This window comes from Lepus europaeus, chromosome 2 (genome assembly GCF_033115175.1).
Source record: "Lepus europaeus isolate LE1 chromosome 2, mLepTim1.pri, whole genome shotgun sequence".
In the NCBI taxonomy this organism is placed as follows: Eukaryota; Metazoa; Chordata; class Mammalia; order Lagomorpha; family Leporidae; genus Lepus; species Lepus europaeus.
This window is the reverse complement of record NC_084828.1, coordinates 128,343,756-128,359,743: the sequence shown is the minus strand read 5'-3', so window position 1 is coordinate 128,359,743 and position 15,988 is coordinate 128,343,756.

Here is a 15,988-nt window from a genome sequence, read left to right as displayed (position 1 = left end):
CAGAGTCCAGGAAGCGGGACTTGGTCAGGCATAGCTTCAGGTTACTGAAGGGAGAGAGGCAGCTCTCATCAACTGGGTGAGCCCCATCAGCTATGAGCCCAGAAAGTCTATACTTGCAGCAGTTGTGTAATGTCCAGAAAGAACTTTCCACAATATATACATACCTTGATTTGCATAAACATTTGGATCTTGCCACAACTTAAGTAAATCTCTTGGCAATCATCAGTCCTGCTTTCTTGAAAATCCTTAATGTACACCCTAAAAACTTGTTGTATTTTTTTCTGACATCCTCTTATGTTACTTATTAGACTGCTAATTAATTGACCTTTCACCAGTTGTTTGCTTCTGGGATCTTATTGTGATGGGCAAGGAATATCTATTAATTTTTTTGTCTTTCCTAATACATACAGCTTTAGCCAGAACCCAAAGTTTATCTGCTAAAGCTGTCCGTATTCTATCCATAGTTCCTCTCTGCAGTTACCTGTTGCCACTTCCAATTTCTTTATCACAGGTTTCCATCTACTATGCAATATGATGCGGAAAGACTTGACTTTTTTTTAGTAGGGCAGTGGAATAGCCTCCCCTCTGGGTAGTCTTGTGTAAAGAAATATCTCTTATAGTGATATTGAACTTCAGTTTTGAGGAGAAACTCACTAGTTTAATTGTGTGTGTGTGTGAATGTTACAATTAGAAAAATATCAGGGCCAGGCATTTGCTTTGATGCAGTGGTTTGATGCCCAGATTCCAGGTTGTAGTGTCTGGATTCAAGTCCAAACTCCATTTTTGTTTGCATCTCCCTGCTGCCTAGCACAACCTGGGAGGCAGCAAGTACAAGGCTCAATACTGGAATCCCTGCCACCCACATGGGAGATCTTCTTTGAGCTTCCCGACCCTCGGGCCTGTGGGGAGTGTACCATCAAATGGGAGCTCTGGTTGTCTCTCTCTCTGCCTCTCAAACAAATAAAATTAACTAAGTAAAGCTTAATAAAAGAATATTACTTCACAAGAGTCTAATAATTACTAAATGTGATAACACTGTGATAGAAAACTTTGCTAACTTTAGTTAACACCTTGATAATGTCTTTTTATATTCATTTTGTTTAAATATGTATACATATTTGTGTGTTTATATACATATATGTACATGTATATATGGCATGTATATACATATGTGTGTATACACACATTCTTCCCATATTACTCTTGGGTTACCTATTATTTATGTCATGATGAATAATTGCTTATTTCTGTACACTAGTTTTATCTTTCAATATCATCACTTTTTATTTAAAATTTAGCCTACATTTTTTTTTTTTTTTGGACAGGCAGAGTGGATAGTGAGAGAGACAGAGAGGAAGGTCTTCCTTTTTGCCGTTGGTTCACCCTCCAATGGCCGCTGCGGACGGCACATCTCGCTGATCCGAAGCCAGGAGCCAGGTGCTTCTCCTGGTCTCCCACACAGGTGCAGGGCCCAAGCACTTGGGCCATCCTCCACTGCCTTCCCGGGCCATAGCAGAGAGCTGGCCTGGAAGAGGAGCAACCGGGATAGAATCCGGCACCCCAAACCGAGACTAGAACCCGGTGTGCCGGCGCCGCAAGGCGGAGGATTAGCCTGTTAAGCCACGGCGCCGACCAGAAGCCTACATATAAAATTATGTATATTTATGGGATACTTTGTGAAGTTTCAGTTTGTATATACATTGTATAATGTGAATCAGAGTAAATATATTTATCCTTTCAAGCATTTAATTTTTCGTTATGATAAAATCTTCCAAAATCCTGTCTTTTAGGTTTCTTTAAATAGAGAAATATACAATATACTAATATTATCTATAATCACCCTCAGTGCAATTGAATCCCAGAGCTTTTTGCTGCTGTCTAGCTATAAGTTAATAGCTATCAATCAACATTTACCCAACACTTTTAAGCAGATATAATACTCATTTTTATGAGCAATGCCATTCTTACAAATATCTCTTACTTAGTTTACATATGCATTCACATTGTACCTCCTCAAACTTCAGATAGATTTGTCCTAAGGCAACTTTTCAAAATTTAAAAAAAAGCATCTGTATCATCTTTTTTTTTTTTCTTTTTGAGTAGCTGGGAAACAAATGAAGTTATTTCCAAGACACAACTATTTTGAATACAAGGTTGAAACATGATCCAGGTTGCAATAATGACTACTTTTCTGTAAGTGGAACTGTTTCTTTCCCACTGTTGTCCTTCTCACAATGCATTTGGCCAGGACTTTTTCTCAAGGAATAGTAAACAAATATATAATTTCTATAATACATTGTTTTATTGAAGATAGGGTCCAACATTATAAAATAAATATATTTTTCTTTTTCTTTTTGTTTCTTTTTGACAGGCAGAGTGGACAGTAGAGGGAAACAGAGAGAAAGGTGTTCCTTTTTGCCGTTGGTTCACCCTCCAATGGCCGCTGCGGCTAGCGCGCTGTGACCAGCGCACCGCGCTGTTCCGATGGTAGGAGCCAGGTGCTTATCCTGGTCTCCCATGGGGTGCAGAGCCCAAACACTTGGGCCATCCTCCACTGCACTCCCTGGCCACAGCAGAGAGCTGGCCTGAAAGAGGGGCAACCGGGACAGGATCGGTGCCCTGACCGGGACTAGAACCCGGTGTGCCGGCGCCGCAAGGCAGAGGATTAGCCTAGTGAGCCACGGCGCCGGCCCAAGAAATATATTTTTCCACTAAGAAATCAATTGTTCAAAATGCCTAGGAAAATCTTTTTTGACAAGTACAGTGGTGCATTCTGAAAAATTGGTGTGGTGGTCACTGAAGGGAAAAGCAACTGTTAATTGGAATGAATCTCTTATTTTTTGTGAGCTAATGCCAAATTCAATTTTTGCACTCATAAGAAATGGCAAAAAAGCCTCAAATATGTGGGCAAAATGTCACAGATAATAAATGACATCAAGGAGTGATACCAATTTGTTTAAGACCCTCTAATATTGTGTCACCCATAGTTCCATAGATTGAGATGATGAGTAAGAAACATGATATGGGGCCAATGTTGTGGCATAGTGGGCTAAACCTTCAGGTGTAATGCTGGCAACCCATACAGGCACCTATTCAAGTCCTGGCTGCTCCACTTCCAATCCAACTCCCTGCAAATGCTCCTGGGAAAGCAGCAGAAGATGGCCAAGGTATCACCTATGTGGGAGACCTGGATGGAGTTCTTGGCTCTTATCTTCAGCCTGGCCCAGCATTGGCTGTTGCAGCCATTAGGGGGGTGAATCAACAAATGGAAGATTTCTCTCTCTCTCTCTCTCTCTCTGTGTGTGTGTGTGTGTGTGTGTATCTGTATCTCTCTCCCCTATCCTTTCAAATAAACAAATCTTAAAAATGGGAGACACAAGGGGATTTCTCTCCTCCTCCTCAGAATCTAAAAGCCAGGCCTGAACCATGACTTCTGGAAGTCTGGTTGCCAGGCTTTTGTCTTACAGCAGCTCAGATGAAATAATAGCACAATGGATGTAAATACAAATATATTTTCCATTTCCTTGAATGTATTCTAATTTTTCCTAATTTGATCTGATGTGTTTACAACTACTGGTTACTGAAATTTAGTCAAAGTTGATCATCTACATCCCAGAATATTATATCCTGCAAAGCTCTCATTTGTGAATGAAGGTGAAATAAAGACCTTTCATAGCAAACAGAAATTGAAAGAATTTGTCACCACTCGTCCAGCCCTGCAAAAGATGCTTAAAGATGTGTTACACACAGAAACACGGCCATCAATATTTAAGAAGGTAAAGCAAGAAAACCTCCCAGTAAAAGATCACAGGAAGTTCAAAGCATATATTAGAAATATCTTTTGGAAAATGGCAGAGCAAAGTTACCACTTATCAATAGCCACACTGAATGTTAATGACCTCAACTCTCCAATTAAAAGACATACAATGTCTGAATAGACTAAGGAACAAAACCCATCTATTTGCTGCTTACAAGAAACACATCTTTCCAACAAAGATGCATGGGGATTGAAAGTGAAAGGTCAGAAAAAGATATTCCATGCAAACAGAAATGAAATAAGAGCTGGCATAGCCATCTTAATATAAGACAAGATAAACTTTAACACAAAAACTGTTAAGAGAGACAAAGAGGGGCACTATATAATGATTAAGGGTTCAATTCAACAGGAAGATGTAACTATTATACATGTATATGCACCTAATTACAGGGCACCGGTTTATTTAAAAGATATGTCAAGGGACTAAAAGGGAGACTTAGACTCCAATACAATAGTATTGGGGGACTTCAATACTCCACTCTCAGAAATAGACAGATCAACTGGACAGAAGATCAACAAGGATACAGCAGACTTAATCGACACTATAGCCCAAATGGATCTAACAGATATCTACAGAACTTTTAATCCTACACTTAAAGAATTTACATTCTTCTCAGCAGTGCATGGAACGTAATCTAGGATTGACCACATACTAGGCCATAAAGCAAGTCTCAGCAAATTCAAAAGAATTGGAATCATACCAGGCATCTTCTCAGGCCACAGTGGAATGAAGCTGGAAATTAGCAACTCAGGATTCCCTAGAGCATATGCAAACACATGGAGATTGAACAACATGCTACTGAATGAACACTGGGTCATAGAAGAAATCAAAAGCTTTCTGGAAGTCAATGAGGATAACAACACAACATATCAAAACTTATGGGATACAGCAAAAGCAGTGTTAAGAGGAAAGTTTATAGCAATAGGTGCCTACATCAAGAAATTGGAAAGGCACCAAATAAATGAGCTGTCAATACATCTCAAGGATCTAGAAAAACTGCAGCAAGCCAGACCCAAAACTAGTAGGAAAAGAGAAATAATTAAAATCAGAGAAGAAATCAACAAAATTGAATACAAAAAATTACAAAAGATCAGACAAACGAAGAGCTGGCTTTTTGAAAAAATAAAATTGACACACCATTGGCCCAATTAACTAATAAAAGAAGAGAAAAGACCCAAATCAATAAAATAAGATATGAAAAATGGAATGTAACAACAGACACCACAGAAATAAAAACAATCATCAGAAATTACAACAAAAAGTTGTATGTCAGCAAACAGGGAAATCTATTAGAAATGCATAGATTCCTGGACACATGCAACCTACTTAAAATGTACCATGAAGACATAGAAAACCTAAACAGACCCATAACTGAGATAGATATTGAATAAGTAATAAAGGCCCTCCCAACAAAGAAAAGCCCAGGACCAGACGGATTCACTGCTGAATACTACCAGACATTTAAAAAGAACTAACTCCAATTCTTAAACTATTCAGAACAATCGAAAGAGGGGGAATCCTCCCCATTTTTTTCTATGAAGCCAGCATCATCTTAATCCCTAAGCCGGAAAAAGATGCAGCAGAGAAAGAAAATTACAGACCAATATCCCTGATGAACATAGATGAAAAAACCCTCAATAAAATTCTTGCCAATAGGCCGGCGCCGTGGCTCAACAGGCTAATCCTCCGCCTTGCGGCGCCGGCACACCGGGTTCTAGTCCCGGTCAGGGCACCGATCCTGTCCCGGTTGCCCCTCTTCCAGGCCAGCTCTCTGCTGTGGCCAGGGAGTGCAATGGAGGATGGCCCAAGTGTTTGGGCTCTGCACCCCATGGGAGACCAGGAGAAGCACCTGGCTCCTGCCATCGGAACAGCGCGGTGCGCCGGCCGCAGCGCGCTACCGCGGCTGCCATTAGAGGGTGAACCAACGGCAAAGGAAGACCTTTCTCTTTGTCTCTCTCTCTCTCTCTGTCCACTCTGCCTGTCAAAAAAAAAAAAAAAATTCTTGCCAATAGAATGCAGCCACACATCAGATAATCGTCCACCCAGACCAAGTGGGAGTTATCCCTGGTATGCAGGGATGGTTCAACGTTCGCAAAACAATCAACGTAATACACCACATTAACAGACTACACAAGAAAAACCATATGATTATCTCAATAGACGCAGAGAAAGCATTTGATAAAATGCAACACCCTTTCATGATGAAAACTCTAAGCAAATTGGGCACAGAAGGAATATTCCTCAATACAATCAAAGCAATTTATGAAAAACCCACGGCCAGCATCCTATGGAATGGGGAAAAGTTGGAGGCATTTCCACAGAGATCTGGTACCAGACAGGGATGCCCACTCTCACCATTGCTATTCAATATAGTTTGGGATGTTTTAGCCAGAGCCATCAGGCAAGAAAAAGAAATTAAAGGGATACAAATTGGGAAGGAAGAACTCAAACTATCCCTCTTTGCAGATGAAATGATTCTTTATTTAGGGGACCCAAAGAACTCTACTAAGAGACTACTGAAACTCATAGAAGAATTTGGCAAAGTAGCAGGATATAAAATGCACAAAAATCAACAACCTTTGTATACACAGGCAATGCCATGGCTGAGAATGAACTGCTAAGATCAATCCCATTCACAATAGCTACAAAAACCATCAACTACCTTGGAATAAACTTAACCAAGGATGTTAAGGAGCTCTATGATGAGAATTACAAAATCTTAAATAGAAGAGGATACCAAAAAATGGAAAAATCTTCCATGATCATTGATTGGAAGAATCAACATCATCAAAATGTCCATTGTCCCAAAAGCAATTTGTAGATTCAATGCAATACAAATCAAAATACCAAAGACATTCTTCTCAGATCTGGAAAAAATGATGCTGAAATTCATATGGAGATGCAAGAGACCTTGAATAGCTAAAGCAATTTTGTACAACAAAAATAAAGCCGGAGGCATCACAATACCAGATTTCAGGACATACTTCAGGGCAGTTGTAATCAAAACAGCATGGTGCTGGTACAGAAACAGATGGATAGACCAATGGAATAGAATAGAAACACCACAAATGAATCCAAACATCTACAGCCAACTTATATTTGATCAAGTATCTAAACCAATTCCTGAGGTCAGTGCTGCAGCTCAATAGGCTAATCCTCTGCCTGTGATGCCAGCACCCTGGGTTCTAGTCCCGGTCAGGGTGCTGTATTCTGTCCTGGTTGCTCCTCTTCCAGGCCAGCTCTCTGCTGTGGCCCAGGAGTGCAGTGGAGGATGGCCCAGGTCCTTGGGCCCTGCACCCTCATGGGAGACCAGGAGAAGCCCCTGGCTCCTGGCTTCGGATCAGCGTGCTGCACCAGTCGCAACAGCAATTAGGGCGTGAACCAACGGAAAAGGGAGACATTTCTCTCTGTCTCTCTCTCTCACTGTCCACTCTGCCTGTCAAAATAAATAAATAAATAAAACCAATTCCTGGAGCAAGGACAGTCTCTTCAATAAATGCTGCTGGGAAAACTGGATTTCCATGTGCAGAAGCATGAAACGAGACCCCTACCTTACACCTTACACAAAAATCCACTCAATATGGATTACAGACCTAAATCTATGACCCGATACCATCAAATTATTGGAGAACATTGGAGAAACCCTGCAAGATATAGGCACAGGCCAAGACTTCTTGGAAAAGACCCCGGAGGCACAGGCAGTGAAAGCCAAAATTAACTATTGGGATTCCATCAAATTGAGAAGTTTCTGTACTGAAAAAAAAAATAAGGAAAGTGAAGAGTCAATGGACAGAATAGGAAAAAACATTTGCAAACTATGTAACAGATAAAGGATTAACAACAAGGATCTACAAAGAGGTCAAAAAACTTCAGAACAACAAAACAAACAACCCACTTAAGAGATGGGCTAAGGACCTCAATAGACATTTTTCAAAAGAGTAAATCCAAATGGCCAACAGACACATGAAAAAATGTTCAAGATCAGTAGCCATCAGGGAAATACATATCAAAACCACAATGAGGTTTCACCTCACTCTGGTTAGAATGGTTCACATACGGAAATCTACCAACAACAGATGCTGGCAAGGATGTGGGGAAACAGGGACACTAACCCACTGTTGGTGGGAATGCAAACTGGTAAAGCCACTCTGGAAGTCAGTTTGGAGATTCCTCAGAAACCTGAATGTAATCCTACCATACAACCCAGCCATCCCACTCCTTGGAATTTACCCAAACGAAATTAAATTGGCAAACAAAAAAGCGGTCTGCACCTTAATGTTTATTGCAGCTCAATTCATAATAGCTAAGACCTGGAATCAATGTAAATGCCCATCAACAGAAAACTGGATAAAGAAATTATGGGACATGTACTCTATAGAATGCTAGACAGCAATAAAAAAACAAACAAACAAACAATGAAACCCGGTCATTTGCAACAAAATGGAGGAATCTGGAAAACATCATGCTGAGTGAAATAAGCCAGTCCCAAAGGGACAAATATCATATGTTCTCCCTGATCGGTGACAACCAACTGAGCACCAAAAAGGAAACTTGTTGAAGTGAAATGGACACTATGAGAAACAATGACTTGATCAACCCTTGCCCTGACTGTCAATTAACAACTTAATACTTTACCCCTTTTAGTATTTTTTTGTTCTACTTAATACTATTGGTTGAACTCTTTAATTAACACACAATTATTCTTAGGTGTTTAAATTTAACTGAAAAGTGATACCTGTTAAATATAAGAGTTGGAATAAGAGAGGGAGTAGATGTATAATTTGGGACATTCTCAATTGGACTTGCCCCAAACAGTAAAGTTAGAAATGTGCCAGGGGATTCCAATTCAATCCTATCAAGGTGGCATGTACCAATGCCATCTCACTAGTCCAAGTGATCAATTTCAGTTCACAAATGATCACACTGATAGATTTAAGAGTCAAAGGGATCACATAAACAAGACTAGTGTCTGCTAATACTAACTGAAAGAATTAAACGGAGAGAATGATCCAACATGGGAAGCAGGATACACAGCAGACTCATAGAATGGCAGATGTCCTAAACAGCACTCTGGCCTCAGAATCAGCCCTTAAGGAATTTGGATCTGGCTGAAGAGCCCATGACATTATTTTAGGCATGGAAACCCAAGACACTCTGGAAAAAAAAGATCTAAATGAAAGAACTCTGCGAGTGAGATCTCCAGTGGAAAGAACAGGTCATCAAAGAAGGAGGTACCTTTCTCTGAAGGGAGGAGAGAACTTCCACTTTGACTATGACCTTGTCTAAATAAGTTCGGAGTTGGGAAACTCAAAAGGTTTGCATAGCCTTGGCAACACATGAAAAGAGCCTAGGGTGATTACTGATGCCATAAACAATAATGTCAATTGTTAAATCAACAACAGGAGTCACTGTGCACTTACTCCCCATGTAGGATCTCTGTCCTTAATGTGTTGTACTATGTGAGTTAATGCTATAACTAGTACTGAAACAGTATTTTACACTTTGTGTTTCTGTGCGGGTGCAAACTGTTGAAATCTTTACTTAGTATATACTAAATTGATCTTCTGTATATAAAGATAATTGAAAATGAATCTTGATATGATGGAAGAAGGAGTGGGAGATGGGAGGCTTGCGAGTGGGAGGGAAGTTATGGGGTGGGGGGAAATCCACTGTAATCCAAAAGCTGTACTTTGGAAATTTATATTTATTAAATAAAAGTTAAAAAAAGAAATTTAGTCAATGTTGCTCATCTACATCAGTGTAAAATGGATCAAGGGAGTTTTCACTATCTTCAAGTTGAATATGTGGGAAAAATGTAAATATACCTGAAGTATGAGGAGCTACAGTGTGAATATCTGCAAGAGGAATATTTCTGTGAAAATCTCAGCCAAAATCCATCTCAGTAATTCTCAAGAGGCATTTCACATAGGATTAGCAAAGTGGCACCTGACAATTTCCTGCTGTCAAGAAACTACTCATTGAGAAGGAGAGCTTCCTCCTAGTGAGCTTATCTGAACATTTGTGTTCCCATTTTTTTCTGAAATAATTAAAGAAGCAGTATTTATCTTTGCTATCACTATGGCTACTTCCTAAATGGCTATCATAGTAGGGAAATTTTCTTTATAATACAAATGTTTTATGGAGAATATGGTCTTAATATTTTTGCATTTATCTTTTTCTTAAATAAGTAGAGATGCACAACAGTATGCTTCCCTTTTAACCATATTCACCAGAAAACTCTGTGCCTATGATGGCATTTAACCATGTATGTCTTTTATCCTAGATTGTCATAATAATCATTTTGTAGCTCTTGTCTCTTGCATTGCTTTAATCCTATCACCTTATTTTATTATATTGGCTATATTTTAGTCTGTATGCTTATTGTAAGCTATAATGAAAAAATAGAATCCAGAGCTCAGCAACTAAAGTTATTTATCCAATATTTAATGAGTATTCAATATATAGTTGAATGAATCAATACATGGATTAATAAAGGAATTAAACCACCTTCCTGGATACCAAAATATAAAAGTAAAATAAATGTGAATTTCCAAATCCTGAAACATCAGAGCTGATATCTTGGGAGTGAGTGACATTACAAAGGAAAGAATTGCAGCACAAAGCAGAAAGTTGTGATAGAACATTTGGAAAGACATGTATTTGGAAGACAGGATGAGAGAAGACAGGGAGAGATGGGCCACAGAGCAAGGAGCATTCACTATCACAAAGAAGACCAGAGAAAAGAGATTGTTAAAGTTTCTACCAACAGATCCAGATGCTATACTAAATTGAAGAGACTGAGGACTCCCAGAAAGCCAGAGCTGATGTTGAGCTGAGTCAATGGCCTTCATGATGACTTTTTCATTGAAGCAGAAGCAGAAGGCACATTACAAGTAGATAGGGGATGGTTGAGGAGAAAGCAGAGAGAGAAATTGTGGTGCCATTTTTACAGGACAATCTGACATGGTATGGTTGAAGAAATCCTGGATGGAGTGAGAGGAGATATGGAAATTAATCTTGAGTCCTTGAGAGGGTAAGGGTGGATCTCTGAAGAAGATACCTCTCCCAAAGGAGGTTTTTTTCTTTTTTTTCTGTTCCTTTTCCTTTTTTATTTAAGGATTTTTAAAAATTTTTATTTAACATTTATCTACTTATTTTAAAGGCAGAGTTACAGAGAGGTAGTAAGAGAAGGAGATCCTCCATCCACCAGCTCACTCCACAAACAGCTGCAACTGCTGGGACCAGACCTGGCTAAAGCAAGGAGCCTGGTGCCTTCTCTGGGTCTCCCATGTGGGTGCAGGAACCCAAGCCCTTGAGCCATCTTCTCAGATGCATTAGCAGGGAACTGGATCTGAAGTGGGGTAGCTGGAGCCCATATGGGATGCTGGTGTCAAAGGCAGTGGTTTTACTCCAGAAAGTTTTAATAAAATGGAGCGGGAGGTTTGAAATCATAGCTTTTGAAATAGAGGCGAGGACTGTTTGTATTGTTTACTTTAGATTAAAGGTTTTCATTTAAAAATGAGAAAAGTTTATCTCTGCAAATGTGAGGGACATGGACTCAGGATAAAAGGGAAAGAATGGGACAATCCTTTATGGTAAACACAAAAAGGAAGTCAAACCACAGAAAAATAAGTAAACAAGGATTTTTCAAGCTACAGTGAGAACTTAGCCAAATAAAAACCTAATCAGAATTTCTTTTTTTTTTCTAAGATTCCTGGATCAACTGGAACTATTAAGGGATAAAGATGACAGGGGGAACAAAGAATAAAAGCTGGACATGCTGGCATTATTCCTTCTAGACAGCTTTCTGGGGCAGGCATTTGTTCTCGCAGCTGAATTGCCACACCCCACATTGAATCACCTGATTTCAGTTCCTGACTCCTAAATCGGCTTCTTTGGAATGCAGACCCTAGGAGGCAGTAGCGATGGTTCAAGTTATTGGATTCCTGCCATGCAAGTGGGAAACCTAGATTGTGTTCCTGGCTACTGGTTTTGGCTTCAGTGGTTTTGACTCCAGTCCAGCATCACTGGGTATTTGGAGAGTGAACCAGAGAATGAGTACTCTCTCGCCCTCCCTCCCTCTCTCTCTCTTAAATAAATATTTTTTCAAAGAAAAGTTTTCTGTTCATAAAAGAAAAGTTAAATCCTAACATTGAGAGGTTACATGTTGAAGAAACCCCAAGTGTTACACAGATTACCAAAGTGATCAAACAACAAACTGAACAATTACTTTCTATGTAAATGTGTGCAAATACTTGGATTTTCAGAACTTTTGCTATTTGACCATGAAATGGCAAAGATGCATTTTCTCAAATGCAAAACACGATAATGTCTATAATATATTTGACACATAATGGCTAATGAAAGTTGGTCATTTCCTAGATTAACTTATTGCTGAGTTTTATTTATTGTTTAGTTTTCACTCCCTGAGCCAATAAATAATAGACACATATTAATACATATTAAATCTACCATTGTCTAATTCTTTTGCATTTTTGAGTCTAACAATATAATGGATAAAATAAATATAATATTTCAGCATTCTCTGTGGTTCAGATTTCAGCATTGTGTCTGTCTACTTGCTGCATGTAGTCTTGATTTCTTCACAGACATTGCCTGAATTGTATCATTCACTTTCTTCTCTAAATTGCTTTCTTTTCTTTGGAGTGATGGTGTGAGAGGTTTTAATATCATAAATCATTGTCAGGCCCCACCTGTCACTGTCATTCTTACTTCTGGGCTTTGCATCTTCATTTTGCCTGAAAAGCTGCCTGCAGCCAGGGCTTCCCCCTTCCCCTAGGAAAGCTGCAGTATTTGCCCAAGAAGGGAAGCAACAGCAGCTAAGGGAGTCGGAGGGGAAAGACACAGAAGCTTACGCAGGTGCAAGTGTGTATTTGTATAAGGTCAGTTGTGTGAACACATTTAAAGTGTTAGGCTTAGTAGACTCTGGCTCAGGGAGAGGATGGAATGAGAGAGGAGGTCAAGCTGGCATCTTGATCATTCTAGCTAGGGACAGACATATAGGGAGCCATCCTCCACTGCCTTCCCAGGCCACAGCAGAGAGCTGGACTGGAAGAGGAGCAACCGGGACTAGAACCCGGGTGCCAGCGCTGTAGGCGGAGGATTAGCCAAGTGAGCCACGGCGCCTGCCGCTATATGTCTATTTTCAACAACCATGCAAAAGAATGGCTGGAAGCAACACTGTCAGGGCCATTGGAAACTCATCAAAACTGTAGTAGTCCAGGAAACCTGGAACTCACAAATATTTTTTATAGTCTGGATACAGGGAATAATCACTCTTTGACAACACATGGGAGTTTCTCCTCTGTCACCTGCCTTGTTTAATTAAGATCAATATTGGTCATCATTTCTTACATCTCTTTCTTATTGTCTACTGAGCTTTGAACTAAATAATCTTTTCTTCATTAACCTAGCCAACATATGTTCTTGTCGGCTTCCAAACAGACCTCATTTGGTATTTCCCTTATAATTTAGTCCCTTCTAATATCGTTGGGATTATTTTTAACCTCAGATAAAACAAAAAACAAAACAAATAAACAAATAAATCAAAAATTTCCACGTATCCTGGGAGATATAAAGATTTCTGGTGGTTCTATGGTCTTTTGTTTTTTTAATTTTTGATTAATGCTACTGTGTGGCCAGGTGTTTTTTGTTTTTTGTTTTTTTCATCATATATAGGGTAAAATCAAATGAAACCTTAAAATACATATTTGATTATTTAAAAATAGGATTCAGATTTGTTTCTTAATATTTTGGATTTATGATACTGTTTCAAAAACCAAATTTGGCATTGAGGTATAGATGCCAACTTCCCATATGGGCACTGGTTCAAGACCTGGCTACTCTACTTCTGATCTAGCTCCTTGCTAATACCCCTGGGAAAGCTGCAGAAGATTCCCCAAATTCTTGGGGCCCTGCACCCACATGGTTGATTTGGAAGAAGCTCCTGGCTGCTTTTGGCCTGGCCTAACCCTGGCCATTGCAGTCATCTGGCGAGTGAACCAGTAGATGGAAGATCTCTATCTCTCTCTTTCTTTCTCAGTAATTCTGCCTTTCAAATAAATAAAAAAAATTTATTCCATTTATTTGCAAATAATTTTAACTGAATCTGTATAAAATCAATTTTATTTTCAGTAGTACTATTTTCTATTAATGTTCCTTGAATTTTAAAATTTTTGCATATATAGCACATTACTGAAATCATATCAATAATACCCCCTAATGCAGTCTCAAGCATTATAGGTATACCTTGCTTTAAATGCACTTTGAAGTAGGGTATTCGAATTCATTTTTCCCAAATACTATCTCTTTAAGTAATAATTTCATGCATCTATATGTAGGAGATCTTGCTCCAGATATATATACTTTCCATTACAAAGTATTAACTATGTTTGTTTGATACCATCTTAAATGAAGATAAGGCATCTGTGTGCTGCTGGGGATACTTTTATTCTTCACTACTTCAATGTATATTCATATCAATATTGAATTTTGTAGTCTCTTCTTTCACCACACATCTGGATCATGGCCACTTCTTACCATCCTGGCCTATGCTCCCATTTTCTCCCAGATGCATACTACATACATATATATATATATATATATATATATATATATATATATATACATACATATATATACACGTTTTTTATATATATGTTATATATATATGTTTTTTTAGATTTTATTTATTTATTTGAGAGGTAGAGTTACAGACAGTGAGAGAGAGAAACAGAGAGAAAGGTCTTCCTTCCATTGGTTCACTCCCCAGATGGCCGCAACGGCTGGAGCTGCGCTGATCCGAAGCCAGGATCCAGGAGCTTCTTCCTGGTCTCCCATGCATATGCAGGAGCCTAAGCACTTGGGCCATCTTCTACTACTTTCCCAGGCCATAGCAGAGAGCTAGATTGGAAGTGGAGCAGTCAGGACTAGAACCAGTGCCCATATGGGATGTTGGCGCCGCAGGTGGAGGATTACTGTGCCACGGTGCTCACCCCTCTCACAGATATAGCTCCTAGCTGCTCTGAGCATCTTCCCCTGCCTCTCTTCTGTAGGGTAGGCTTAGGATCATGTCCCAAATATTTAGCAAGATGCTAGCTTGTTCCTTATTTCCCTACTATTAACTGTAGTTAATAGGAATCATTCTGTTGTCTCTAGAAAGAACAACTTTGTTTGGCTTTTCCAATGTTTCTGCAGTGCCATAAACAATCTCTAATGCCTGATACATAGACTTTGTGTACTCAAATAGTTTATGTTAAGTGGTCAATTTTAGGCACATGTGTTAATCTTTAATTCTAAGATAGTCCATTGATTTTTCAGATTATTTACCCTGCTAATTTCTGCAAAATACCAGGTCTGTGGCTTTGTGAATTTCTTTATTGGCTTCCTGCCTGTAAGATTTTTTCTGAGTTTATAAATAAACCCTAAAAAGTAGTTAAACAATGTGCTGAACCACACAGGGTATATGTAACAACAGTTTAATGAAACTATTGGAAAGTAAGCACTAAATACATGCACTGTGTTATTTATGCCAAAATGTGGCTTAGCAGGATGCATTAGGCTCTATATGTGAACTGATCATGTGACTATTATCTTACCTGTGCTTTTGTCTTTTGGTGATACAGGGCTGGAGTCACCTGTTTTGTTTCTAGAATCCCAAGAGCCCAGGAAATATAGTGTGTTCATAATATTACACATCAAGTAGGTAAGTATTTTGTGCTTTCTCACACTTATTTTCTTTTATATTTGTTTGACAGAATTATAGGTCAGATTAGTTACCTTGTAGGAAAGGAAACTAAAGCACAAACTATGGGTAGAAGGCTGAGCCTCTTGCCCATTGCCATGTGCCAATTCCACTCAATGTCCAAATTTCTACACAGCACTGGGCAAAATAAAATGCTTGCTTTTACTTTTGACAATTTCTCAGCAGCATATCTTGGGATGTCACCTCTCCTTTCCCAAGTAGCTTAACAAAATAATCCTTTCATACTCTTATTCACACAGAGAAGAGTTCTATAAATACATCTTTCTCCAGCAGGGGACAGTAATTGTTGTGATTTTATAGGTTGGTTCCTGGGCAAGGGCCCAACTGGATGACCTCCTAATTCTGGCCTTGTCAAGATCTTACAGCTATACCTGCTATTATCTAG